A 27,129-nucleotide genomic window follows, 5' to 3' on the forward strand; every position below is an offset into this window, starting at 1 on the left:
AAGTGCTGATGTCATGCCACACAGAAATGCTCAATGACTTAGCTTGAAATGTACATGCGTACTACATTGTTCATGTTTTGTACCTGCCCATGTCTTTAGCACAGATTTTTAATGGGGAGCCCTTGTGTGTCTCTCATTCCCAGGTTTCTGTGCCTGTTGTCCGTTCGTGTCATCTGAGTCCTCCTGCTATTCCTCATGATGATTGCAACGTGGGCCAAATCAGAGTTCCATGCATGGGCATGTGTAAATGTCAGTTCAGTAAGAGATCCAAACAGGCTGTTTTGGGTTGGTATGGTTTGGGAATGTGTGGGAACTGTTTCTGTGCATACTGTAGAACCATCCATACATGTCTCATCACCATGGATCAAATTACATGTTGTACCACTCCCATGACAGGACAGTCACCCTTCTAGACAGTCATCTGTTGTGGAGGATTGACTCTGGTGAAGGCATCAATGTGTGTCAACCTTGACCCTGACACATTGCGGATACCACTGGTTGACATTGTGTGGGACATCACAACCACAGGCTCAATGGGGAATTGCAGCCTCTCTGTTTTCTGTGTGCAGCATGATGTGTTTGGCTCATCCACTTAATTTTGTGTGCCAGTACAGTTTGATTTCTAATCAACCATGTTGTGAAGGTCTGGGCCAGCGTATGTTCTGTCAAGTGTCCTGTGAGTCCGTTTGTATGGATGCATTGCCCCTTGTGCCAGTATGCCATGTCACTGTCACATTGCTTCCTCAGGGCTGGTGCAGAACACACCTTTGCAAGCCTTCTTGGTCATTTGATGTTAACTTTCTATTGCCATGATGCCAGGAATGTTGCGCTGATGACGTCACAACGTTGTGCTGTAGCAAATATAAAAGCTTCTGTGGCACCAGTAGGGTGACATTATTCCCAGGATTCTCTTGTGGCGTCCTGCATATCCTGGTCACGTTAGGGGTTGTTTTGTGGCATTGCTCCTCATTACTCTCTGTTGAGTTCCGCACCAGCAGCTTATTATGTTAGGTATTTCAAAGCCCAGTTGAGGAGCCAATCACTGTCTCTTGTGGGGCTTCCTTGTGTTTACATGATTCACTCACTAGTTGGATGAGATTCTTAAGGCTCTTGCGGGTGATGTGTAATTTCTTGACCCTCACTGATTCCCAGGGGTAACTACTGATAGTTGCCTTTGCGTGAGTATCACTACTGCGCATTAGTATTTTTGTTAATTGGAGCATTATTCATACACTGTGATCACCTTGATTACTGCATGGCTCTAATTGCATTGAAGCAGCCTGCAGAGCATTATAGACACTTCATTTTTTCTGCAAAACTCTGCTACCTTTCATGTGTCCGTGTCCAATCCTCAGATCTAGTATAATTTTCATTACTGTGATGCCAACTAGGATACAGTGGCGGTTGTTTTCCTTTACAGGTGTAACTGTTACTGTATAGGTCCTGAGGTATTCTGCGATTCAGTGGCAAGAAGTGTTGAATGCTTATGCTTGTTTACCTTTGTTTCAGATCTCCCTGCCTGCTGCTCCCTTCCTTTCCTTCCCTCTCCTGATCACCCTTTTGAGTCAGTCATTTCTACTGAGACCAAGGGGCTATCGGGAGATGGACCACTATGATCATCACACTTTCATGAGGATTCAAGGAACCAACAGTCCCAAGCAGTCGTTTGCACATTGTCTCACCAGCATTACAGGTAAACTCATTGCATGACTGTGATTTTCTTCTGAGCAATGGCACTGGACATGGACATTGGCTAAAGCAGCATGGCCTGAACACAAACTTTATCCATTTCTATAGCATATTTATTCCACACTGTACAATGTCCGTTATTACTGTCATCGCACATCTCTTGCCAGTTTGCATGCGTCATCTCTGGCATAATTGACAAAGATTGTGCATATGGAAGTATGTGTACTGTGGCAACATGCATGCTGTTTATCATAGCTAATGATCCATATTTTCCATGAAGTATATGGTTGTGTATGTATTGTTGCAGCTTGCTACCCACAACGGGCAGGCAACACCTGCTGACGCTGTGTGTCCAGTGCGCAGCTTGGCCTTTTGGTGCCTGATCCTGTGCCCGTCCTTTATGGTGATTGTTCGTTCTGTGACTCATGAGTAACCAGACACTCCTTCCTTTCCATACACCTGTTAAATTGTGCCTTTCAGACCTCCTGCTCTTTGTGTACTAGTTTTTGAATGGTGTCTCACCCCTTCCGCCGTCATGTGTTCACTCATTTCTGCTGCTGCCTCCCTTGCGGCACCGCACCACTGAGTGCCCTGATTCTGCAACACACACACCTCCCAGATGCTCGTCTTTCCCTCCACCCATTGTTAATGCAGGCATCAGCTTCTCAGTGCCACTGATGCACCACTTCCGTGCCAAAGGCAGGACCGTCAGTGCCTGCTATGTGCACAGTGCAAGACCCTCTGGTCCTTCCATGACGCAAATAACACAACAGACTTATGCTCCAGCCACCCTCCAAATAGGGAACACTAGGCATTCATCCACCTGCTATCAGGCAACCCCTAAGCGCACCCATTACAGCTTTGCTGGCTGTGCAACTCCTACTGCCAACAACGCACTGCCCCGCATACCAGACCATGTCCGTACAACCAGGTCATGTGCCGCCTACTGCACACCCGCTACATCCACCAGCACGCCATTGGACTCTGTCACCTCATCAACACAACAGCCCCACACATCACCTTCATTACAGTTACCTGGTTGAACGCATCCTCAGCACACTACATCAACATTGCCATCACAGACGGATACGAGATCACCCACAGGGACCACACCAACACTCCAGGACGATGAATTGCAATGTTTTTCAGAAGTACCCCCTCAGAGTCACATACAACACCAAGGACACACTCAGCATTGTCAGACATCTGCACTTCAGGTTTCACACCAACCCCCAGACCACCCTCAGTCTAACTATCATCTACAGATCTCCAGGCCTACACCCACAATTCTGCTAAGCCATCTACAATTATAATAATAGTCATGCATTGAGCACACATCTAAGCCAACGGTGTTGTCCCAGCGCTGTAGTGTGCTGAAAATGAGGCAGCATACGGAAGAGCAACTAATCAAGCCGGCTAAATATCCAGGTCTTAAGGGCTTAGTGAGAATCACATTCATACAGAATCAGACGCAGCGGAGGAGGTAGGTTAGTCCAACATTGGGTGGTTCCTACCTGAGAGGTTTCACCTCCTAATCTAGGTTTTGCAAAGCAAGGACTAATGAGCAAGTGCTTGTCATTGGAATATAGAGATCGTGATTGACAATAGGGACGCAGTCTCCTCCTAAGGTAGACCAGACCACGGCCTTGTCCGGCCCTGAAGGCGAGTGTCAGCGCCTTGAATTCTATTTGTGTAGCCATGGCAGCCAATAGAGTAGTCTAAGATACAGGGAGATATGTTGTCAAAGTGAGACTCCACATACCAGGTAGGCAGCAGTGTTTTTGCCCGTCTGCAGAATACGGAGCAAGCCTAATGTGAGACCTACGTATGAGACTTTTGCGTAGTGTAAATGGGAGGTAATCAGTGAGTGAAGCACCGTTTTCTGGGTTACATTGAGCAGATAGTGTATAATTCTCTTGATGAGTTTAATCTTGCCAAAACAAGCGACACCCGCCTCTAGTACCTTTGTTGCAAGGGATAGCTGATTGTCCCATCTAACTCCCAGATTCCTGACCAAGTCCTTGGGTGCCGGAGCAATGGCCAGTTCCTCTGGCCAACACAGATTGGAAGAGAGGGGAGAAGGTTGCTTAAATAAATAGGTTCTCGGTGTTAACTGTATTAGGTTCTCAGAAATTGTGGTACATCCAGGCCACAATAATCTAGAGACTATTTCCTAGTGTGACAAAATTAGCTGCGTACACAACATTCAAGGTGAATAGAAGCTGAAGCTCATCAGCATATGATATCATTTTGACTTCAGACATGGCAATCGATGCAGCTAGTGGGGTTAAGTAAATATTAAAAAACAGTGGGCTCAAAGCAGAGACCAGCAGATTGCCCCACTTCAGTGGCTTGACTGGGGAGATGAATGGATAGGTGCAGTGTGCCGTTTGCAGTCAGATAGTACGGAAAATATCCACTTCACCATGAAGCCCCCCACACCTATGGTCTTAAGGAGGTTCAGAAGAATGGGATGGGCGACGGTGTCAAATGCTGTAGACAAGTCTAACAGCACCAACACCGCCTTGGAACCTCCGTCAAACCGCCCGGCGTATAGAGTCTGCCATTTCAATGAGGGCCGACTCTGTACTATTTCCGGGGTTGAAGCTGGATTGAGAGTCGTGAAGGAGGCTATTATCTTCAACAAAGGCCATCAGTTGCTGCCAGGAATTGTTCACTTAAATCTTGGCCGGAGCTGCTAGAGAGAGTTAGGTCTACGATTGCATGGAGATTCAGGATCTGCGTAGGCTTTCCTTAAGATGGGCAGTAGGAACACGTGTCTCCACACATCTGGATTAGAGCCCAATTTGAGGGAAAGGTTCCAGATGGCGCTTGAATAGTTATTGGGATTCGTAGCAAGGATGTTGTATAGCTTGGCGGGCAAGGGGTCAGTAGGGGAACCGGATTTACACATCTGAAATTAGAGCAGAGAGGCTTCATATAAAAGTTTGTAAAAATTCTGAGACCACAGAGCTGGGACACGGCTTTACTGATTGGTCCTCAGACATTGGACAACTACATCAGTACGCAGGCCCTCACCTATGCAGACTACATGGGTCAGGGAGACAGCAACACCTGGCTGGAGGACAACCACAGCACCATCCTGCATTGGTACATCAACATTTGCATCCAGTTGCCCAAAAAACAACACACTGCACCACACTCTGCCACAGATCCACCAAAAAAGGTTGACCTTAGTCAACACAAATGAGCTGTGTGGCACCCTCACACAGGACACTCCAACCAACGACAATGCCACACCCTGCAACCGCACAAACTGGATCAGCAACTGAAGCACAACAACAGTTAAGCCACCCGAGACAAGGCAGACCTACTGGACTCATACAGGTCTAGCCGGACTCATGTGCAAACCTTGACCTAGGTTTTGTAAGGTCAGGTCGGGGGGCAGATCCTTTGGGGTGGCAGCGGCTAAATTATGGAACAGTCTCCCTTGGGAAATCAGGCAACTCAGGGAGCTCCTTCCCTTTAGAAAAAGTGTAAAAACCTGCCTGTTTCCCAAGACGTAGTGGACGGTCCCTGTGTTTTTACTCGCTCCCCCCTTGAGCCTCTTTTGCACCAGGATGCCTGCTAGGTGATAGCACGCTTTATAAATTGAATAAATAATAAATAAAACAAACAACCATCAGTTACCTTTCAGCCCCGAAATCCACAACACACAGACATCACCGTATCATCAGCATGGACAAGAGGACAACCTTCAGGTATGGCCTAGGCACCAACACACACAACATGAACGACCTCATCGGCATTGTGAGAGAAGATCTGACTTGAGCTCTCCATCCAAGGGGCATCCCACCATTGCAAGGCCAAGGGGATCCCTTGCAACTTATTAATACTGCAAGCTCGTGGATGTACACAACAGCCTCGCCAAACAGAGGCAGACAGTGCTATTTTCCACAGGACATACACCCCTCAGGTCCTGGACTCCCATCAGCAGCAAAGACATGACCCGGCTCATGTACACCATCCACTCCGCTCTCCATCTGGACCCTTCCTATATAACATCTCAATCACAGCATACACCATCCTTCAGGCCCACCTCCGGCACGTCATGAATGTCTCCTTTGAGTATGCCACTTTCCGTGGGAGCTGGAGGCATGCAGGAACCCAGGCTATTCTTTGACGACATACAGCAGTGCCGCAGGATCTCCTGGAACATTACCCTGCTTCCCTACCCGGCAAATGTCATCAAGGAGACAGTCAACGAGCAACTGACCATCTCACTCCAAGCAAACATCTCCATGCAACCCGCACCAGACCATCTTCCACAGTAATCACCCCACTGCAACAGCCCTCATTGCCACCACCAACAACATCTTGCACTCTGGTCAACAATGGTGAGTAGATCACCCTCACCCCATTGACCTCTCATCCGTCATTCTACACCATGTGGTACCACAGTGTCAGATCACACATCTCCAACACTGGGATCTAGAGGAAGGCCCAGGATGAAAGCCCCAAGTACCTCACCTGCAAGGCCCAGGGATTCCGCCTCCCCCTTTGGCACAAAGTACACTGGGAACATTGGCCCCAGGCCGCATCTCTCAGTGTGACTATCTACATTGTCTCCATGACCCCCCTCACCAACATCACATGTGCACACAACCTCATCATCATGTCCTCTGCCATTGACACCCAGCTGCTACTCACCCTCTCCAAAGACCCAGACACTCCCAGTTCCAACCTACAAGAAGGCATGAGGTGCATTGACATATGGAGGAACATCAGTCACATAAGGCTGGACTTGGACAAGGCTGAGCTCATCATCTGAGGAATCCCCTTACAGCTGGGACAACTCTTTGTGTCACAGTGGCCTGGGCAGCGCACAAGCACACATTGGCCACAATTGCAAGCAGGTGCTCATCGTACACTCCTCGCTCACAATAACCATGTAAATTAACACCATCTCTACCTCATGCTGCAAGTCCCTCCACATGAAGCAAGTGTTCAGATAGATCCACTCCTAGTCAAGGCAGACAGTCACCCAGGTACACAACACCAGCCAGCCCTATTACAGCAATGTTCTCTATGCAGGAACAACAGCCAGACTCCAGGAGGACTTGTGCACATACAGGGTGCATCAGCACACCTCATCCTCAACATCCCCTGCCACAGCCAAATGACCGTCCACCTGAGATACCTACAATGGGCTCAATCTCAACAGCAGGATCACCTTCATACTCCTCAGTCACACTCAGGAGGCACTCCACAACCCCAGCCCCGAAGACGAACATGGACGTCTCCCATCCACCACCCCATTGCCCCAACTCTGTCAAGCCAACCTTGCCCTGGGCACCATTCATCACATCCACAGTACAACTGCATGCGGAAGATAGTTCTCCCACATCACCATACAGACCTACTACTCCCTCCCTGGGCACCTCCACATAACCCATGACCTCTACACCTTCATTACACTCTTCCAAAACTGTCTGTCTGAGCAGTCTGGCAACCCCCCCAGCAGATTGAAACAATCACAGGTGACAATGGCGCTCCATGTATGTATTTGATGATACATTGTGACCTATGTAGAGGCGGAGGATTGGCCATCATCTATAGAGATAATTATAGATGCCGTGTCACTTCCTCTACCACACCAGCCTGTGAGAGCCTGTATTTCACTCTTGAATTCTCCCCCACTACCACTTTCTCCGGTATTTTAGCCTACCGACCAACTGGTTCCCTCGGCGACTTCGCCTCTAAAATGACGGACATAGCTGCTAATCTAGTACTCACCTCGGCAAATTTTACCTTGCTGGGTGACCTAAATCTGCATTTAGATGATCCGCTTGATGCAGCAGCCAATAGCCTCCGTTCAAACCTACAGGCTATTGACCTGTCCCAAAAGGGCTTCCATTCGACGCATACTAAGGGACACCTCTTAGATCACGTCTATAGCAATCTAGACAGTCTAATGGTCGAGGTACCTATACCACTGCCCTGGACCGATCATTTTTTAATACCTTTTACATGGTCCCTAAGCACTCCTCTCACCGCACAAACCCACGATAAACATTGGGGCAGGAAATGGAGCTCTCTTCCGCTTCCAAAATGGGAACAGGCCCTTATCGAACAGCCACCCCGGAAGACGATTAATCCCAACACAGCCGCCCTCAACTTTAATAACTGGATCTCTAGCACTCTTGATCAAGTCCTTCCGAAGGGTTCTCTGCAGGTAATAAAAAGATCTAAAGTTGCCCCCTGGTATTCTCCCGCCCTTAGAGTTTTGAAACAAGCCTGCCGTAAATCGGAGAGAGCCTGGAGGAAAGAACGCTCTCAATCAAAGAAAACAGAGTTTAGAGCCGCAATGAAGCTCTATAAAAATGAAATAAAATCTGCACAAGCTGAGTTCTATGGAACCAAAATCAATCTTGCCACGAACTCCCCTAAGGAAATCTTTAGAATAGCGAAATCCCTAATCTCCCCTCCCTCTGAGCGTTTGTCATCAGAAGGTGCACAGGCCCGTTGTAACAACTTAGCCACTTTCTTCTCTCAGAAGATTCAGGCCATTTATTCCCTATTCTCCACAGGTAGTGACGATACGGGTCTCACCTCCACAACAGACTCTGACCCGCCCATTTCCTGTTCACTGGACATCCTTCCATCTCTTGACTCCAGTACATTAGACAGAATGATCCCTAAAGTCACCTCGGGATCTCCTAATGACCCGGCTCCCCCGCAGACCTTAGCTAAGGTTATTGATACCATCCGCCCGGTCATCTTGGATGTCCTCAATGCCTCTATCTCCTCCAATTCTGTTCCAGCTCCATGGAAGTGTGCGATGGTCAAGGCCCTGTTGAAAAAACCGAACCTGGACCAGAACAACTTGACCAATTTTCGCCCCATCTCTCTGCTTCCGTGGATGAGCAAACTGCTGGAGAGGCACGTCAACAAGATCTTAGTAGATTATTTAGAATCTAATAATCTGCTACGTGCCTCTCAGACGGGGTTTCGCCCTCAGCACGGCACTGAAACTGCCCTCCTGGTAGTGACGGAAGCAGCGAGAGCTATACTGGACCGGGGAGGAAAAACAGCCATCATACTTCTCGACCTCAGTGCCGCGTTCGACACAGTTAACCATGCCACGCTATTACATCGTTTGAAGGGCATGGGTGTGTCGGGCGCGGCCCTGGCATGGCTGACTTCCTTCCTATGTGAGCGATTCTTCCAGGTGTTTGAGGGCGAGATGGTATCTCTCAAGCATCCGCTTAGCTGTGGGGTCCCCCAGGGCTCCTCCCTGAGCCCCACCCTTTTTAATGTTTACATGCAACCTCTAGAGAAGATAGTCCACCCTTTTGGGGTGCGTATTGTCACCTACGCCGACGACACCCAATTGGTGGTCTCCTTGGACCACAATGAGGGGTCGTCTAACACCCTGGGCCCTTGTCTAGAGGCTGTTGCTAAGTGGATGAAATCTTCCCACCTCAAACTCAATGGGGAGAAGACTGAGATCATGTTATTAGGCAATCCCTCCTTGACCACCTTGGCCTTCATATGGCCCACATGTCTCGGCTCTCCCCCTCCCCCCAAACCTCAGATAAAGAGCCTGGGAATCTGGCTTGATAAAGCGCTGGACTTCTCGGTCCAAGCCACCAAAACCGCCTCCACATGTATCGGGCTGATGAAAATGCTCCGCAAAGTGCTCCCTTTGCTCCCATTCCAGGCGAGAAGGGTCATGGTGCAGGCCCTGATACTTTCTCGCCTGGATTATGGAAATGCCCTATATTTAGGAGCCCCGGCAGTAGTGACCAAGAGGCTCCAAGTCACGCAAAACTGCGCCGCCCGACTACTGTTCAACATCCCTCGCTGGCAATCAGCGAGGAATGCACTAAAATAACTCCATTGGCTCCCAGTGGTTGCCAGAGCACAGTTTAAGGCCATGTGCATTTTGCACAAATCTTTCCATCGAACTGGCCCTGCCGTTCTGTTTCCTTTAGTGGCGCCTTATGCACCATCTAGAGCTCTTCGCTCTGGTATACTGCATTTGGCAACCACAATCAAAATCAACAAAGCCTGATGGGGCGGCCGCTCCTTTACCTATACGGCTGCGAGGATCTGGAACTCTCTCTCTTTAGCCCTGAGAGAGAATAACAACCGAATGTTATTCAGGAAAGCTCTGAAAACGTATTTGTTTGCAAAAGCGTGTTGACGTACCCGGTAGCCCACCAAAGTAATCAGTCTAAAGCGCTGCGAGGCCTCCGGGTAGTTAAGCGCTATACAAGTGTAATTTTTCATTTAATTTAATTTCATTTCATATGTGTCCACGAACTGACTCAGGTCCCAGTGTATGGATGTGTTGAGTTTGTTCCGCACTGTGGCATACTTTGACATATTCCCACACGTATGTTGTTGAATGATGGTAAATGATTGCAACATCAATCTCACTAGTGTTGGTTTTGTTTATTTATTGTTCTTGTGCGGGAAACATGAATTAGTGATGGGTGCTGTACAAAAAGTGGGGGAATCCAAAGTTCGCAAAGGGAGATGTGATGCCTTGCAGTTTGAGTCACCAGAGTGCAGACCACAGTGCTTGGCATCATTGGTCAGACTGCAACCAGCAAGTCCATGTGGGAGAGTAGGACAGTCAATGAGCGACCGCTGAGCCTGTAACCAGGCGAGGTCGCCCCCACACACCCCCGCTACTGCCTCCGTCTGCTGTGCCCTGCTGTTTCCCTCGTCTTGGCTGCGCCTTGCTGACCTCGTTCTGCTGTGCCCTATGACCTTCCTGTGCTCCTAACTCTGCTCCCTCGTTTTTTCCCTTCCTGTGTTTTTTCCCTCCTGTGCTCCTAGCTCTGCTCCCTCGTTTTTTCCCTTCCTGTGTTTTTCCCTCCTGTGCTCCTAGATCTGCCCCCTCGTTTTTTTCCCGTTTTTATTCATCTTCCCCTGCTGAGCCCCTTTGCTGCCCCCATTGTTTGTGATGTGCCCTTGCCCCTGCACCTTTTCCCTGCTCCTTGATCTCTCTCGCTTCCCTCCCCGCGCTCTTCTCAGGGCGACCCAGCCGCCGCTGAGCCGCCCGCTGCCCTCCTTCCCACCACTGCCACCCGGCGGACACGCCCCCACCTTCCCATTCGCCGCCCCGCTCCCGCCACCCAGCTGCTCCTCCCTCCCGGCTCCTTCTTATGTCGCCCCCTCGTACGCGCAGCCTTGACGCGCAGCGGGCGCGCCGATTGTGCGCCGAAGGCGCGCCAAAGACAAGCCCGTCTGCCCCAGTCCGCGCCCGTCCGCGCCTGGACCGCGCCCAGCGCCAGGACCCCTGGTCCTCCCCGCCGATGGAAGACGACCCGTCTGACCTACGACGCCGCCACTCTCAACGCACTCAATGCCGGCCGGACCCACGCCTGCTGCCGAGCCACCCCGAGACGCACCCACGGACCCTTCACCTGCTGTACCTGCAAGTTCACCTGCCTCCAAACCTGGCCCGCACCCGCCAAGACAAGTATCAGCAGCAACTACCTCAAGTGCATTCTGCTCAACACCCGATCCGTCCACAGACACGCCGTGGAACTCTGGAACCTCCTCGACGCTACATCACCAGACGTCGCCTTCCTCACGGAAACCTGGATGAACGCCTCCTCTGCACCCGACATCGCCATCGCCATCCCGGACGGGTACAAGATCATCAGGAAGGACCGCATCAACCAGACCGGAGGAGGCATCGCCATCGTCCACAAGAACACCATCCGCATCACAACCGACGCCAACGACTCCTTCGCCGCAGCCGAACATCTCCACTTCCAGATTCACACCAACCCTAAGACGACCCTCAGAGGCACCCTCGTCTACAGACCCCCAGGACCACGCACACAATTCAGCGAAGACTTCACAGACTTCATCAGCCCACACGCCCTCCCCTCCGCTGACTACATCCTCCTAGGGGACCTCAACTTCCACCTAGAGAACAACAAGGACCGCAACACCACCGCCCTGCTGGAAAACCTCGCCAACCTCGGACTCAAGCAACTGGTGAACACCCCCTCCCACTACGCCGTCCACACGCTTGATCCCGTCTTCTCTTCCAGCAAGTACATCACCTTCAGCCACGCCACCGGACTCCACTGGACCAACCACAGCCACGTCCACTTCAGCTTCAAAAGAACGACGACCAACCACCACCCGCAACAGGTACCTCACAGGAATTGGAGCAAGATCACCGCGGACCAGCTCACCACCTCCCTCAACCAGAGCCCACCCGCCAACACAACGGACCCCAACGAAGCTGCACGCAACTTCACACAGTGGCTGTCAGCCTGCGCCGACGACCTCGCACCACTGAAGAACCCTCCCAGCAGACCCAGAAGCAAGAAGGCATCCTGGTTCACCGACGAACTCAAGGACTCCAAGAAGACCTGCCACACCCTCGAGAAAGCCTGGCTCCTCGACCGAACCACCGACAACATGACCGCCCTCAAACACACTACCCGCAAGCACCACCAGCTCATCCGCACCACCAAGAAGAAATCCCTGAAGGAACGACTGGACAAAAATACCCACGACAGCAAGGAACTCTTCAGCATCGTCAAGGAGTTCTCCAACCCCAGCACTGGCACCAACGACATCACTCCGTCACAAGACCTCTGCGACTCCCTCGCCTCGTTCTTCCACCGCAAGATCGCCCACATCCACAACAGCTGTGGCGCACCACCCACGTACCCAACCGTTGAACCAACGCCCCCCACCGCCACCCTCCGCACCTGGACCACGGTGACCACCGAAGACACAGCCCGCACGATGAACACCATCCACTCCGGATCACCGACCGACCCCTGCCCACACCACGTCTTCAACAAGGCCGACGTCACCATCACACCCCAAGTCAGGAACATAATGAACACCTCCTTCAACACCGCCATCTTCTCGGAGAGCTGGAAGCACGTCGAGATCAGCGCCCTCCTGAAGAAACCTACAGCGGACCCCACCGACCTCAAAAACTTCTGCCCCATCTCGCTCCTCCCTTTTCCTGCTAAAATCATCGAGAAGATCATCAAGAGACAGCTGACTGCCTTCCTCGAGACGAACGGATCCCTCGACCCCTCGCAGTCCGGCTTCAGAGCCAACCACAGCACCGAGACCGCCCTCATAGCAGACACCGACGACATCCGGACCCTGCTCGACAAGGGGGAAACAGTGGCCCTCATCCTCCTGGACCTCTCCGCTGCGTTCGACACTGTCTGCCACCGCACCCTAGTCCAGCGCCTCAGCAACATCGGTATCCAAGAGAAGGCACTGGAGTGGATCATCTCGTTCCTCGCCGGAAGAACACAAAGAGTCCGCCTCCCCCCGTTTCGCTCCGAGGCCACCGAAGTCATCTGCGGCATCCCGCAAGGATCTTCACTCAGCCCCACCCTCTTCAACATCTACATGAAACCTCTTGCAGCCATCGCACGCCAGCACAACCTCAACATCATATCTTACGCCGACGACACCCAGCTGATCCTCTCCCTCACCAGAAACCCCGACACCGCCAGAACCTGCCTACACGAAGGGATGAAAGACGTCGCCGAATGGATGAAGGACAGCCGCCTGAAACTGAATTCGGACAAGACGGAAGTCCTCATCCTGGGATCCTCGCCCTCCGCCTGGAATGACTCCTGGTGGCCCCCAGCCCTGGGCACCGCACCCAAGCCAACGGACCACGCATGCAACCTGGGCTTCATCCTGGACTCCTCTCTCTCGATGACCAGACAAGTCAAAGTCGTCTCCTCAACCTGCTTCAACAAACTGCGTATGCTCCGTAAGATCTTCCGCTGGATCCTGACCGAGACCAGGAAGACTGTCACCCAGGCACTCGTCACCAGCCGACTGGACTACGGAAACGCCCACTACGCCGAAACCACAGCGAAGCTACAGAAAAGACTCCAGCACATCCAGAACGCCTTCGCCCGACTCATCCTGGATGTCCCCCGACGCAGCCACATCTCCAGCCACCTGAGGAACCTGCACTGGCTCCCCGTCGACAAGAGGATCAGGTTCCGGCTCCTCACCCACGCACACAAGTCTCTCCACGACCTGGGCCCCAAGTACCTCAACGACCGCCTGACCTTCTACACGCCCACCCGCCAGCTACGGTCCACCAGCCTAGCCCTCGCAACCATACCACGCATCCGAAGAGCCACCGCCGGAGGAAGATCCTTCTCTTACCTGGCTGCCAAGACATGGAACTCCCTCCCCATCCACCTTCGGCTGACCCAGGACAATCTCGCCTTCAGGAAACAACTCAAGACCTGGCTGTTCGAGCAGTAGCATGCCCCTCCCCCAAGCACCTTGAGACCCTCCCGGTGAGTAGTGCGCTATACAAATGGCATGATTGATTGATTGATTGATGCTGTTTCACACAGACTCCATGTGCCAGACCAGGTGTCCTGGGAGATGCGCATGGCCCCCTGCCTTTCACTGTGTCTTCCGTGGACAACCCACCTTCCTTGGGGGACCCTCATATGCAGGCCTTGACGATGCACGGGATGCTCTGTCGGACCATTCCTCCTCCTTCTCCCTCCCTGTGCCTGGTGGCCGTCTTTGCCTTGAAGTGTCTTGCCTGGTGACACAGGGAGGGTGCTGCATGTTGTCAGCAATCCGACCGAGTGAATGGCTTATGTCCCTTTGCACCGCCAGGAGCTCAGCCAGTCTTGCCTCCATCCGTCCTTGGTGGTATTGTTGACTGACGTATTACTTGGCCTGCAGGTTTTTTCATCTCTGTGAGGGCCCCCAGTACCTTGCTGAACTCCCTGGTGTCCCGCCAGTATGTCTCCATGATGTTACGGAGCTCAGACGTACCGGGACCTGCAGCTGGCTTGTCAGGTTCTCGCCCCCGCCAGCTGCCACTCCCGCCACCGCTGCCCAAATGAGCCTGGCCTGCCGTAGTGGGCACATCGGATCATCGGCTTGACGGGATCCCTGAGTGATGGCAGTGGTGATGTTGTCTGCCGCCTCATGGGTGCCCGTCGAACCTTGTCCCTCATTGTCAGACTGGCTCAGTTCTTGAGTGTGGGCAGGGCTCCGAGCTGTCTGCTGGGATGTGGCAGGAATGGTGGTGGCGGTTGGCGCAGGTGTGCCTGATCCAGGTGCTGCAGGGTTTGGGGCACCAGTGGGGCCAGGTCGGTCGGGGTCATCCATGGGGTGATGAGAGGCATCGCTGTCGGTGGGATGAGGGTCCTGCAGAGCCTGGGACTGTGAATCATCTTCCCCATCATTGAGGTTCGATTCCGCATCTTGCCCTGTGGGTGTGAGAGACAGACAATGTTAATGCCATTTAATGCATCATCCATTTCTCATACACATTGTAGTTGACACTGTTCCACCTGGTAGATGTCCATGCTTTGGATTGTCCTCAATGTTCACTTGTGGATGGGTATGATGTGGGGTCCGATTGATATGTGCTCCTATCTGCACAATGTTGCTTCATTCCTTACGCCTGCATCAGCCATGCACAGGGTTTTGACGCAGCATGTGCTTTAAAGTGACATCTTGTAGATTTCACTTAGCCACTTTTGGGAGGTGTGGCAGCGCTGTAATGCCCAACCCCGTGCCCCCCTGCACCAGTACACCTACTTGTGGCTCAAGGCTTTATAACGTGACATATGTCCCAGATGCGTAACCTTGTAAATTACCAGCACCATGGCGCCTCTTTTGTGCTGCCGCTGTGTCACAGAGGTGATGCAATGGCTGAGTGAAAGAAGCGCAAGTGGCTTGTGAATGTGCACCATGCATTTGTTGCTTGGATGCTTCATCAGATCTGAATTGGTTAAGTTGTGTTACATGACCATTGTGACAGTGTGGAACACTATTGCCTGTCCCAGGTGGGTATGTTTGTGTAAGGGGTGTGCGTGACAGCCTGTGGTAGTAGTTGGAGTCTGAGTTGGAACTGGGACTCCCTCGTGGTGTGGCTGTCCCCCCATGGAGCATGCTGCCATGACAGTGGCTGTGAGTTCCTGCCCAAGATATCTGACCTTGTTGTCTTGGTGTTTGTGTTTGCAATGGTCACAGAAGGGCATTGTACTGCCTACACCAGGGCCCAGTGTCAGCTAACTTGTCAGTACATTGCATTGATCATGGTGCATGGGTGTGTACCTGGACCATATGGTATGAGTGCAATTTGGCATGGGCATCCAAGGAGATGTTTATAGGGTTGGGCAGATTTGTAGCTTCATCACCATCCCACTTGCACCCTTCTCATCCTCCCCCTTACACCCTCCTCCCCTCTGTCTTGCACCCTTCTGGCCCTCTGCCTTGCACCCTTCTGGCCCTCTGCCTTGCACCCATCTCGCCCTCCACCTTGCACCCTTCTCACCCTCCCCCTTGCACCCCCTCCCCTCTGTCTTGCACCCTTCTGGCCCTCTTCCTTGCACCCTCCTCCCCTCTGCCTTGCACCCTTCTCACCCTCCCCCTTGCACCCTTCTCACACTCTGCCTTGCACCCTTCTGGCCCTCTGCCTTTCCCCCTTCACACCCTCCACCTTGCACCCTTCTCACCTTCCCCCTTGCACCCTCCTCCCCTCTGTCTTGCACCCTTCTGGCCCTCTGCTTTGCACATTTCTCTCCCTCCGCCTTGCAATCTTCTGGCCCTCTGCCTTGCATGCTTCTCACCTTCTGCCTTGCACCCTTCTCACCCTCCCCCTTGCACCCACCTCGCCTCTGTCTTGCACCCTTCTGGCCCTCTGCCTTGCACCCTCCTCCCCTCTGCCTTGCACCCTTCTCATCCTTCGCCTTGCACCCTTCTCACCTTCCCCCTGCACCCTCCTCCCCTCTGTCTTGCACCCTTCCGGCCCTCTGCCTTGCACCCTCCTCCCCTCTGTCTTGCACCCTTCTCACTCCCCCTTGCACCCCTTCTCACCCTCCGCCTTGTACCCTTCTGGCCGTCTGCCTTTCACCCTTCTCACCCTCTGCCTTGTACCCTTCTCACCCTCCCCCTTGCACCCTCCTCCCCTCTGTCTTGCACCCTTCTGGCCCTCTCCCTTGCACTCTCCTCTCCTCTGCCTTGCACCCTTCTCACCCTTTGCCTCAAATACAAATGTCCAGCAGCAGCCACAAAAAGTAATCCTTCCAGCTCCACAGCCAATTGAAAAGTGACCAGGACATGGACAAAGCACTGTGAGGACGATTCAGAAAAGGTGGTGGTGATGGACAGAGTATCTGAATTAATCTAGACACTCATACCCAGTCAAGAGATCAGGGCTTGATCCATCACCGTTTTTTAGCTCACTGCATCACCCCAGTTCAGAACCTGGCTATATGCAAATTAGTCTGACCCTGGCCCAGTGTATCATGGGAACAGGGCAGACCAAACTGCCAAGCCAATTCTTTACTGGAAAGGAAACAAGCTTCCGGGGACCGGTTTCTGGTATTTCAGCCGTCGTCGGCCCGGCTTGCTTGAATCCTAGTGATGCAGTGAGCAAGGGACTCATGTCTGAGCATACCATGCCACACCTGTAGTGGCCAAAAACGATTCAGAAAAGGGGGTGGTGATGGACAGAGTATCTGAATTAATCTAGACACTCATACCCAGTCAAGAGATCAGGGCTTGATCCATCACCGTGAGGAGCCTGCTGGACAGGAACAGGAGGTTGGAGACTCTGGGGCACTTCCTTCCTCCCACCCCACCCCAAAAAATTGACTCCTGCACCAAAAAGTGCAGCCAAATGTCAATCTGAGGCGTTATTCTGATCAAAATCATCATTTTCACAAGGTTTATGCTTCCTGCGGTAGATTTCTTGTGCAGAATTGCAATTTTTGCAATTTCGGGAACACGAGCTGTTCAAACCTCCCGCCAGAAGTCAGCTGCGCGCCGTTGCGGGCCTTTATGACGCCGAGCAAGATGGCAAGCCCCGATAACGTAATTGCGTTCGAAAAGCTCTCGCGCAATCACGCAACAAGATCGAAAATGGCGCAGCACACGCAAAAATCGGGAGAAAAACAACTCGGCGGACTCAGAATCATGGTAAGTCAGCGCTGCGCGCGCGATATTGTGTTTTTCAAGAGCGACCAAGCAAAATATTTCGTAGCTTGCGAAATTGCGGATTATTGGGTAAATTTGCGCGATTCACGGATCGCGAAATTGTCAAAAATCCGCAAATTTGCCCGCGAAACGGATTTTACGCCAATGCTTATCTCAAATAGGGTACAGTGGTTACACTTCACAGGTGTGACTGGTGTGACTGGTCTCATGAGGTATTTGTCGAATCCGTGACATAAAAATGCTATCCTAATGCTTGTTTGCCTCTGTTTCAGATCTCCCTCCCTGCAGTTCCCATCCTCTCCTTCCTTCACCTTATCACCCTTTTGTGTCTGTCATTTGTACTCAGACCAAGGGGCTATTTGGAGGTGGAACCCTTTCAGCATTGCACAACTCTGATGATCAAAGGTACGGACAGTCCCTGGCAGTCGTGTGGAGAATCTTTCTGCAGCATTACAGGTGACATCATTGCATGACTGTTATTGTGTTCAGGGCAATGTCACTGGCCATGTACATTGGATAATGCTGCATGGCCTCCCAAGGAACTTCATCATGTTGTGTATGACGTGTGATTTCCACAGAACATTGTGCCTCCTTGCTGTCAATGCACATGTCTTTCTAATGTGCATTTATTCAATATGGCCTAATGTGAATTAATTGTTCATATGTGGATATGTGTACAGTGACAACATGCATGGTGTTGGTAAAGACAAAAGTTCAATATTGTGCGTGAGGTAGATGTCTGTGTAAGTGCTGTTTACCTTGCTACCCACTACGTGCAGACTACACCTGCTGACGCTGTATGTCCTGTGCCCCACTTGGCCCTAAGGGGCCTGATCCTGTGACCGTGATATTTGGTGATTACTCTGCCATTTTGCTTGCAGTGACCCTGAGTCACCCAGACACATTCACAGCCACAACGCAGCACCGAGTGGCCAGATCCTGGACCCCACAAGCGTACAGGATATTCCTCCGTCCATCCATTTGTAGAGCATGCTCCTGCCAGCCTACACACAGAGAACACCAGACATTCATCCACCTGGTATCACGATACCTCAAACTCACCAATAACAGCTTCTCTGCCTGTGTGTGCAAATCATACTGGCAAGACTATGCTGCCCCACATGACAGTGTGTCTACGTACAACCAGGTCATGTGCCTCGTACAGCACACACACACCTTCCAGCTGCACAATATTGTACTGTGTTACCTTGTCAACACAACAGCAGCACACCTAGCCTTCCTTACAGTAACCTGGCGGGAACACACACCAAAACCACGTCTCTTGGTTGTGGTGTGATGTGGCCGGTCTGATGAAGAGATTTACCAGACGTGGCAAGGCGTTCTGGATGCGTTGCACCCGTCACATGAGTTTGGTTGTTGTACCTGCATATGGGGCGGTCACGTGATCAGGTGAGCTTGTAGAGAGTGCAACAGGTCATTGCCCACAGTTTGTCCTGCCACCCTTGGCCTGTGCACCATTCATCACATCCACAGTACAGCTGCATGCTGATGATAGTTCTCATACATCAGGTACATCCGTGTATCTTGTTATTTGAAAAATTTGACCTATGTGTGTCCCGAACCGGACTCTGATCCAAGTGTGTGCATGGCTGCGTTTTGTTAAATACTCTAGCATTTCATACATTTCCACACACATATGTTTTAGACTCTGGGTACAATATTACTACACCAATGCGTATGATATTTCTTAGATTTATTTGGTGATCTTGTGCAGGAAACGTGAGTAGGTGCTGTACAAAAATGGGGGAATACAAAGTTCACAGCTGGAGATGAGATGCGTTACAGTTTTAGTCAACAGAGTCCTGGCCACAGTGCGTGGCATCATTGGGCAGACTGTGACCAGCAAGTCCATGTGGGAGAGTTAAATAGGTGATGCTGTGGCACCCAAGGGCAATATGCCAGGCAGGTGTCCTGGGAGTTGGTCATGGCCCATTGCTTCCCAACGTCTTCGCCGTGGACGACCCACCTTCCTTAGGTGACCTTCCCATGCAGGCCTTGACGATGCATGGGACGCTCTGTCAGACTGTTCCTCCTCCTCCTCCCTCCCTGTGGCTGGAGTAGAACTTTGCCTTGACGTTTGTGGCCTGGTGACACAGGGAGGGTGCTGCATGTTGGCAGACATCTGACGGAGAGATTGGCTCATATCACGATGCACCGTCAAGAGCTCAGCCAGTGTTGCCTCCACCCATCCATGATGTCGTACTTGCCTGGCATGTTGCTTGGCCTGCTGTTGTTTCAGTTCATTGAGGGCCTCCACTACCTGGCTGACCTCTCTGGTGTCCCGCCGGTATGCCTCCAGGATGGTACTCAGTTGAGCCATACCGGTGCCTGCAGCTTCCTGGCCAGAATCTCGCCTCTGCCTTGCTCCACTCCCACCACCCTGACCCACAAGACACGGCCTGCGCTTGTGGGCACATCGGATCGACGGGACCCCCGAGTGTTGGCAGGGTGGATGTTGTCTGCCACCACCAGGGTGCCCGCCGATGGGTGTCCCTCATTTTCAGACTGGCTCTCTGGTGGATCATGGGCAGGGCTCTGACCTGTCTGCTGGGATGTGGTGGGAATGGATCTGGTGGTTGGCACAGATGTATCTGATCCAGTTGCTGCAGGGGTTTGGGATCCAGAGGGGCCAGGTTGGTTGGGGTCATTCACGGTGTGTTGTGAGACGTCGCTGTCGGTGGGGTCAGGGTCCGGCTGAGCCTGGGACTGGGATCCTTCTCCCCCCTGGTTAGGGGTGGTTTCCACACGTTGGCCTGTGGGTGTGAGAGACAAACACTGTTAATGCACTATCATGACATATATTTTTTTGTTCTCCATTGTCAGCATCACAGTTCAACCTGCTTTATATTGTTGTCATTGTTCCATTGTGTATGTGTATGTAGTGGGATCCAATTAACATGTGCTCAGGGGTATTTGCTATGTTCCGTTTTCTTGAGAATGACTGACACAGCCATTGCTGTGGCTTGTGTTGCCTGCAAAAACAATTGATAGACAGAATGCAGAACAATGTCATACATTCACCCCAGTACAGAGATCTGGGCCTAAATCCATTGTTTTTTTGCACTCCACACCACCCCAGGTCAGACATGGCCATTATGCAAATCAGCCTTGACCCTGTGCCTCATGGGAACAGTCCAGCCCGAACTGCCAAGCCATGTCTTTCCTAGACCGGAATCAAGCATCCAAGGACCGGTTTCTGGCTATCAGCCTTCATCAGCCTGGATAGCTTGACCCCAGTGGTGTGGAGAGCATGGGACTCACGTCTGAGCATACCTATCCCACTCGGGGTGACAAATGCAAAAACAACATTTGATGGACAGAATGCAGAACAATGTCATACATTCACCCCAGTACAGAGATCTGGGCCTAAATCCATTGTTTTTTTGCACTCCACACCACCCCAGGTCAGACATAGCCATTATGCAAATCAGCCTTGACCCTGTGCCTCATGGGAACAGTCCAGCCCGAACTGCTAAGCCATGTCTTTCCTGGACCGAAATCAAGCATCCAAAGCCTGGTTTCTGGCTATCAGCATTTATCAGCCTGGAAAGCTTGACTCCAGTGGTGTGGAGAGCATGGGACTCACGTCGTGCCGGGCTGAAGACTGCTGGAATGCCAGAAATCGGTCCATGGAAGCTTGTTTCCGGTCCAGGGAAGACATGGCTTGGCAGTTCGGGCTGGACTGTTCCCATGAGGCACAGGGTCAGACTGATTTGCATATAGCCATGTCTCAACTGGGGTGGCAGAGTGGGCTAAAGAACGGTGATGGATTAAACCCAGATCTTTTGACTGGGTGTGAGTGTTTGATTGATTCAGATGCTCCGTCCATCACCACCCCATTTTGTACCGCTTTTGGCCGCCATAAGTGTGACAGGGTATGCTCAGACGTGAGTCCCTTGCTCACTTTGCCACTGGATTCAAGCAAGCCAGGCTGAAGACGGCTGGAATGCCAGAACCCGGTCCTCGGAAGCTTGTTTCCGGTCCAGGGAAGACATGGCTTGGCAGTTCGGGCTGGACTGTTCCCATGAGGCACAGGGTCAGACTGATTTGCATATAGCCATGTCTGTACTGGGGTAGCAGAGTGAGCTAAAGAACGGTAATGGATTAAACCCATATCTTTTGACTGGGTGTGAGTGTTTGATTGATTCAGATGCTCCGTCCATCACCACCCCCTTTTGTACCGCTTTTGGCCGCCATAAGTGTGGCAGGGTATGCTCAGACGTGAGTCCCTTGCTCACTTTGCCACTGTATTCAAGCAAGCCGGGCTGAAGATGGCTGGAATGCCAGAAACCGGTCCTCGGAAGCTTGTTTCCGGTCGAGGGAAGACATGGCTTGGCAGTTCGGGCTGGACTGTTCCCATGAGGCACAGGGTCAGACTGATTTGCATATAGCCATGTCTGAACTGGAGCGGCAGAGTGGGCTAAAGAACGGTGATGGACTAAACCCAGATCTTTTGACTGGGTTTGAGTGTTTAATTGATTCAGATGCTCTGTCTAGCACCACCCCCTTTTGTGTGGCTTGTGTTGCCGGCATGACACAGATACAGCAGTGCTCTGTTTGAAGCAATATTCACAATACAGTGTCAATCTTTATGCCAGCGTCAAGCATGTACAGGGTTTAGATGCAGCATGTTAATGTAAGACACAGAGCAGAATTGTTCTGATTCAATTCAGCTACTTTTGATAGGTGTTGCTGTTCCATGATGGCCAAACGATGCCAACCCCCCGGACCTGTACACCCACTTCTAGCTCATGGCTTTAGAACGTGGCACTTCTCCAAGACGCATCACCTTGTCAATACCCATGTCCATGGTGCAACTTTAGTGCATCCACAACGTTCATGAGATGGGTCAAGTGCATTGTGTGAGAGGCACAATGGACTTGAGAATCAGCACTGTGCATGTTAAATTTGGATGCGTAATCATATAAGTGATTGTTTTGTTGTTACATGACAATTGTGACAGTGTTGCACTCCATTGCCTGTCCCCAGGGGATACGTTTCTGTAAGGGGTGTGTGTGACAGGCCATGTTAGTTGTTTGAGTGTGATTTGCAAGCGGTTTGGCTGTGCCCCCATGAAGCATGCTGCCATGATCATGGTTGCGGGTTCCTGCACAGGATGTCTGACCTTGTCTTGGTGTTTGTGTTTGCACTAGTCACAGGAGAGCCTTGTGCTGCCTACACCAGGGCCCATTGTCTGCTATCTTGTGCGTAATTTCACACTCCCTGTGCATTGGGCATGGTGCTTGGGTGTGTACCTGGGACATATGGGATGAGGGCAGCCTCCTACCCTACACCTTCCACACTATCACCATCCCCCTTACAACCCACCCCATACCGTTGGGCACTGCTGGGACTCATATCCACCCCACCCCATACCGTTGGGCACTGCTGGGACTCATATCCACCCCACCCCCATACTGTTGGGCACTGCTGGGACTTATGGCCACCCACCCCATACCATTGGGCACTGCTGGGACTCATATCCACCCTACCCCCATACCGTTGGGCACTGCTGGGACTCATATCCACCCCACCCCCATACTGTTGGGCACTGCTGGGACTTATATCCACCCCACCCCATACCGTTGGACACTGCTGAGACTCATATCCACCCCACCCCCATACTGTTGGGCACTGCTGGGACTCATGGCCACCCACCCCCATACCGTTGGGCACTGCTGGGACTCATATCCACCCCACCCCATACTGTTGGGCACTGCTGGGTCTCATATCCACCCCACTCCCATACTGTTGGGCACTGCTGGGACTCATGGCCACCCACTCCCATACCGTTGGGCACTGCTGGGACTCATATCCACCCCACCCTCATACTGTTGGGCACTGCTGGGAGTCCCCCCATATTACATGAGTTGTTTGTATACTCACCAGGCTCAACGGCTCCTTGTATTCTGTGAACTCCCACCTGTGGTAGCAGGGCCATGACTTTCTCCTCCCAGGGCTGGTATTGTCGAGGTCTGCGGGGACCACCACCTCCAGTGTGGTGTGCACAGGCGTAGTCCTGGTCCATCTTCTTCTTCACCATCCTCCGCAGATCATACCACCTGGACTGACATTCCTGCCATGTGCACCTGATGGGTGCAACAGCATTGACCCGGTCTGCGATCCTCTCCCACAAGTACGACCCGTGCGGGTGACTTATACCGGCCTTTGGGGGGTGGGGGGTACGTGTGCGAATGATCAGGGGGTGTGTGGTTCGTAATTGTTGGTGCGGGTGACTTATACAGGCCGTTGGGGGGTAGGGGGGTTCAAGTACGCTTGATCGGGGTGTGTGCTGGTCGTATGTGTTGGTGCGGGTGACTTATATGGGCCGTTGGGGGTGGGGGGTTCGTGTTGCTTGATCGGGGGTGTGTGGTTTGTAATTGTTGGTGCGGGTGACTTATACGGGCCGTTGGGGGGTAGAGGGGTTCGTGTACGCTTGATCGGGGTGTGTGTTGGTCATATGTGTTGGTGCGGGTGACTTATATGGCCCGTTGGGGGTGGGGGGGTTCGTGTTGCTTGATCGGGGGTTTGTGGTTTTTAATTGTTGGTGCGGGTGACTTATACGGGCCGTTGGGGGGTAGGGGGGTTCGTGTTCGTGTTCGGGTACCCTTTTGTAACTTGCACACGTCACTTTTCTCTTGTAACACACTGTTTGCTACCTCTCACATTTTGTTTGCTGTTGATACTTGCACAAGTGCCACCATTGCCTACGTAACGTTTGTTCTTGTGCCTCTGTGTCTGTGTGCAGTATTATACCTCTAATTGTACTTTCTTTTCTCTTGTAACCTGCACACTTGTCACTCTTCCTCCTGTAATGCACTGTTTGCTACCTCATGTATTTTGTTTGCTCACAATTGTCACTTTTACCTCATGTAATTTATCGTCTGCTTTTGTAATTTTGTTCATTTGTAATTTTCTGTTCCTGTTTTGAAGCGCTCTGACGCCTTCGGGTAAAGTCTGCGCTATATAAAAACGCATAAATAAATAAATAAAATAAGTGTACGCTTGATCGGGGTGTGTGCAGGTCGTATTTGTTGGTGACGGTGACTTATACGGGCCGTTGGGGGGTGGGGGGGTTCGTGTACCCTTGATCGGGGGGTGTGCGGGTTGTACTTGTAGGTGCGGGTGACTTATACGGGCCGTTGGGGGGTAGGGGGGTTCGTGTATGCTTGATCGGGGGGTGTGTGGGTCATACTTGTAGGTGCGGGTGACTTATACAGGCCATTGGGGGGTGGGGGGGTTCGTGTACCCTTGATCGGGGTGTGTGCGGTTCATATTTGTTGGTGCGGGTGACTTATACGGGCCGTTGGGGGGTGGGGGTTCATGTACGCTTGATTGGGGGGTGTGTGGGTCGTATTTGTTGGTGCGGGTGACTTATACGGGCCGTTGGGGGTGGGGGGGTTTGTGTACGCTTGATCGGGGGTGTGCAGGTCGTACTTGTAGGTGCAGGTGACTTATACGGGCCGTTGGGGGAAGGAGGGGTTCGTGTACGCTTGATCGGGGGTTGTGCGGGTCGTACTTGTAGGTGCGGGTGACTTATACGGGCCGTTGGGGGGTAGGGGGGTACACGTAGGCTTGATCGGGGTGTGTGCGGTTTGTATTTGTTGGTGCGGGTGACTTATAAGGGCCGTTGGGGGGTGGGAGGTTTGTGTACCCTTGATCGGGGGGTGCGGGTCGTATTTGTTGGTGCGGGTGACATATACGGGCCGTTGGGGGGGTGCGGGGGTTCGCGTACGCTTGATCGAGAGGTAAACGGTTCGTATATGTTGATGTGGCTTGCTGTAACACGATATTTTCCTTACGAATCATTCTTCATGCATGACTACTTTGGTCCGTACAAATCGCGTACTGGGTTGCCGCAGTGCATCGTACTTGTCAGTTTGTACAGCAGGTTTACAAATCGTATGTATTGATTCCCGACGCTTATTCGTACGGGTCTTCGACTGCTCCCTGATAATCGTACAGAGAAAGACGTAAATGGATCGTACTTCGCAGTTCGGAGGGAATTTTTCCATTCGCAAGGAATTGGCTACGAATACGAATTGTACGGCGGAATTTTTACCAGGATCGGAATCGACCCCTAAATGTTCATAATATTTCTTCACAAATTGTCTTGTACTTTTAGTAGAACAAACTGTTTCTGTACTGCTCGTATTTTTTTCTAATTAAAGATTTTTCAATTTGCTCAAATATATATTTTTCTTCTCTTTTCTTTTTTTTCACTTCTTCTAGGCATTTCCAAATTTTAATCCAAACGAAATAATTTTCAGAAAAACAGAAAATAAATTCAATTATTTTTCACATTTGTTCACTATGTTAAAATAATAACATACAATTACAAAACTTCCACTAACAACTTCCAGACCCAGTGCTGCAATGTGGTGAAACACAACAGAGGAGCACTAGGATGACAAGTAGTGCCATAGAACATACAGCAAGCATTTATTTAAATATTTACATCCACCTTTACAATTTATATGTAACTGCCCTACCTCATACTTTTCACCTCTCCGCCGCACCACACCACTCCACAGCACTCTATCTGCAACCCACCGCAGATAACTTTATAGATAGTATTTTAAAAATGTTAATCTATGTACTTAGGATGATATTATCAACCAAACAGCATGCACAACAATTACCATTATTAGCCTACAATTTGATCTACAACTTCGCAAACATAACACTGCACCCTGGGCTTTAAGTGGGGGGTGACTGTGGGGGTCTGGTGACCAGCACTTTATTTTTGGGGGCCTCATAATTGGTCTTTATGGGGCTCTATTTTCCGGCCTCGCAAAGCTGATCCATTTTTTTTCTCTTTATTGCACTGCAGTGAGACTGTGAGAGCATATACATTGCTCACTACTTAGAAGTGCAGACATCATGCCAGGTGACTCGCATTGTAGAAGAAGGGAAATCCTTTAAAGAGAGGCATTTTCTCTCAGGATTTCCATTCTCTTTTTGCAATGCAGAAGCAACATCATCGTGGGGTGAGTAGCAGACAGACCGCCAGGCGTGCAACGCCCATTGCCCCGGACTCTCTGAGACAGCTTCCCAGGCACACACACAGAGCCGCACCTGATTACTTCACAGGTTTTCAAAAGAGCATTTTTTTGTAAATTAGACTGTTCTTTTTCACACCTTTTTACAGCCCCTACATCCCCACTCTGCCTATTGCTGAAAGAATTAGGCTCCCCTGAAATTTGACTCTGGTTGCGTCTCTGGAAACGACCACATGCAGGCAACGCCAGCACGACCCTGCTATGACCTTACACACTGTCTTGTTTTAGTGCTGCAAAAACATATGCTTTGCCTGGCTCACTTAGTTCTCACACCCCCTCGTTAATATGAACATAAAAGCTATTCAATTACTTTTATATTCATTTCATTTTGAAACTTTATTTCGATTCATAAAGATAGAATCATAAAAGTATAACATGACATTGGATA

This window comes from Lissotriton helveticus, chromosome 2_1 (genome assembly GCF_964261635.1).
Source record: "Lissotriton helveticus chromosome 2_1, aLisHel1.1, whole genome shotgun sequence".
In the NCBI taxonomy this organism is placed as follows: domain Eukaryota; kingdom Metazoa; phylum Chordata; class Amphibia; order Caudata; family Salamandridae; genus Lissotriton; species Lissotriton helveticus.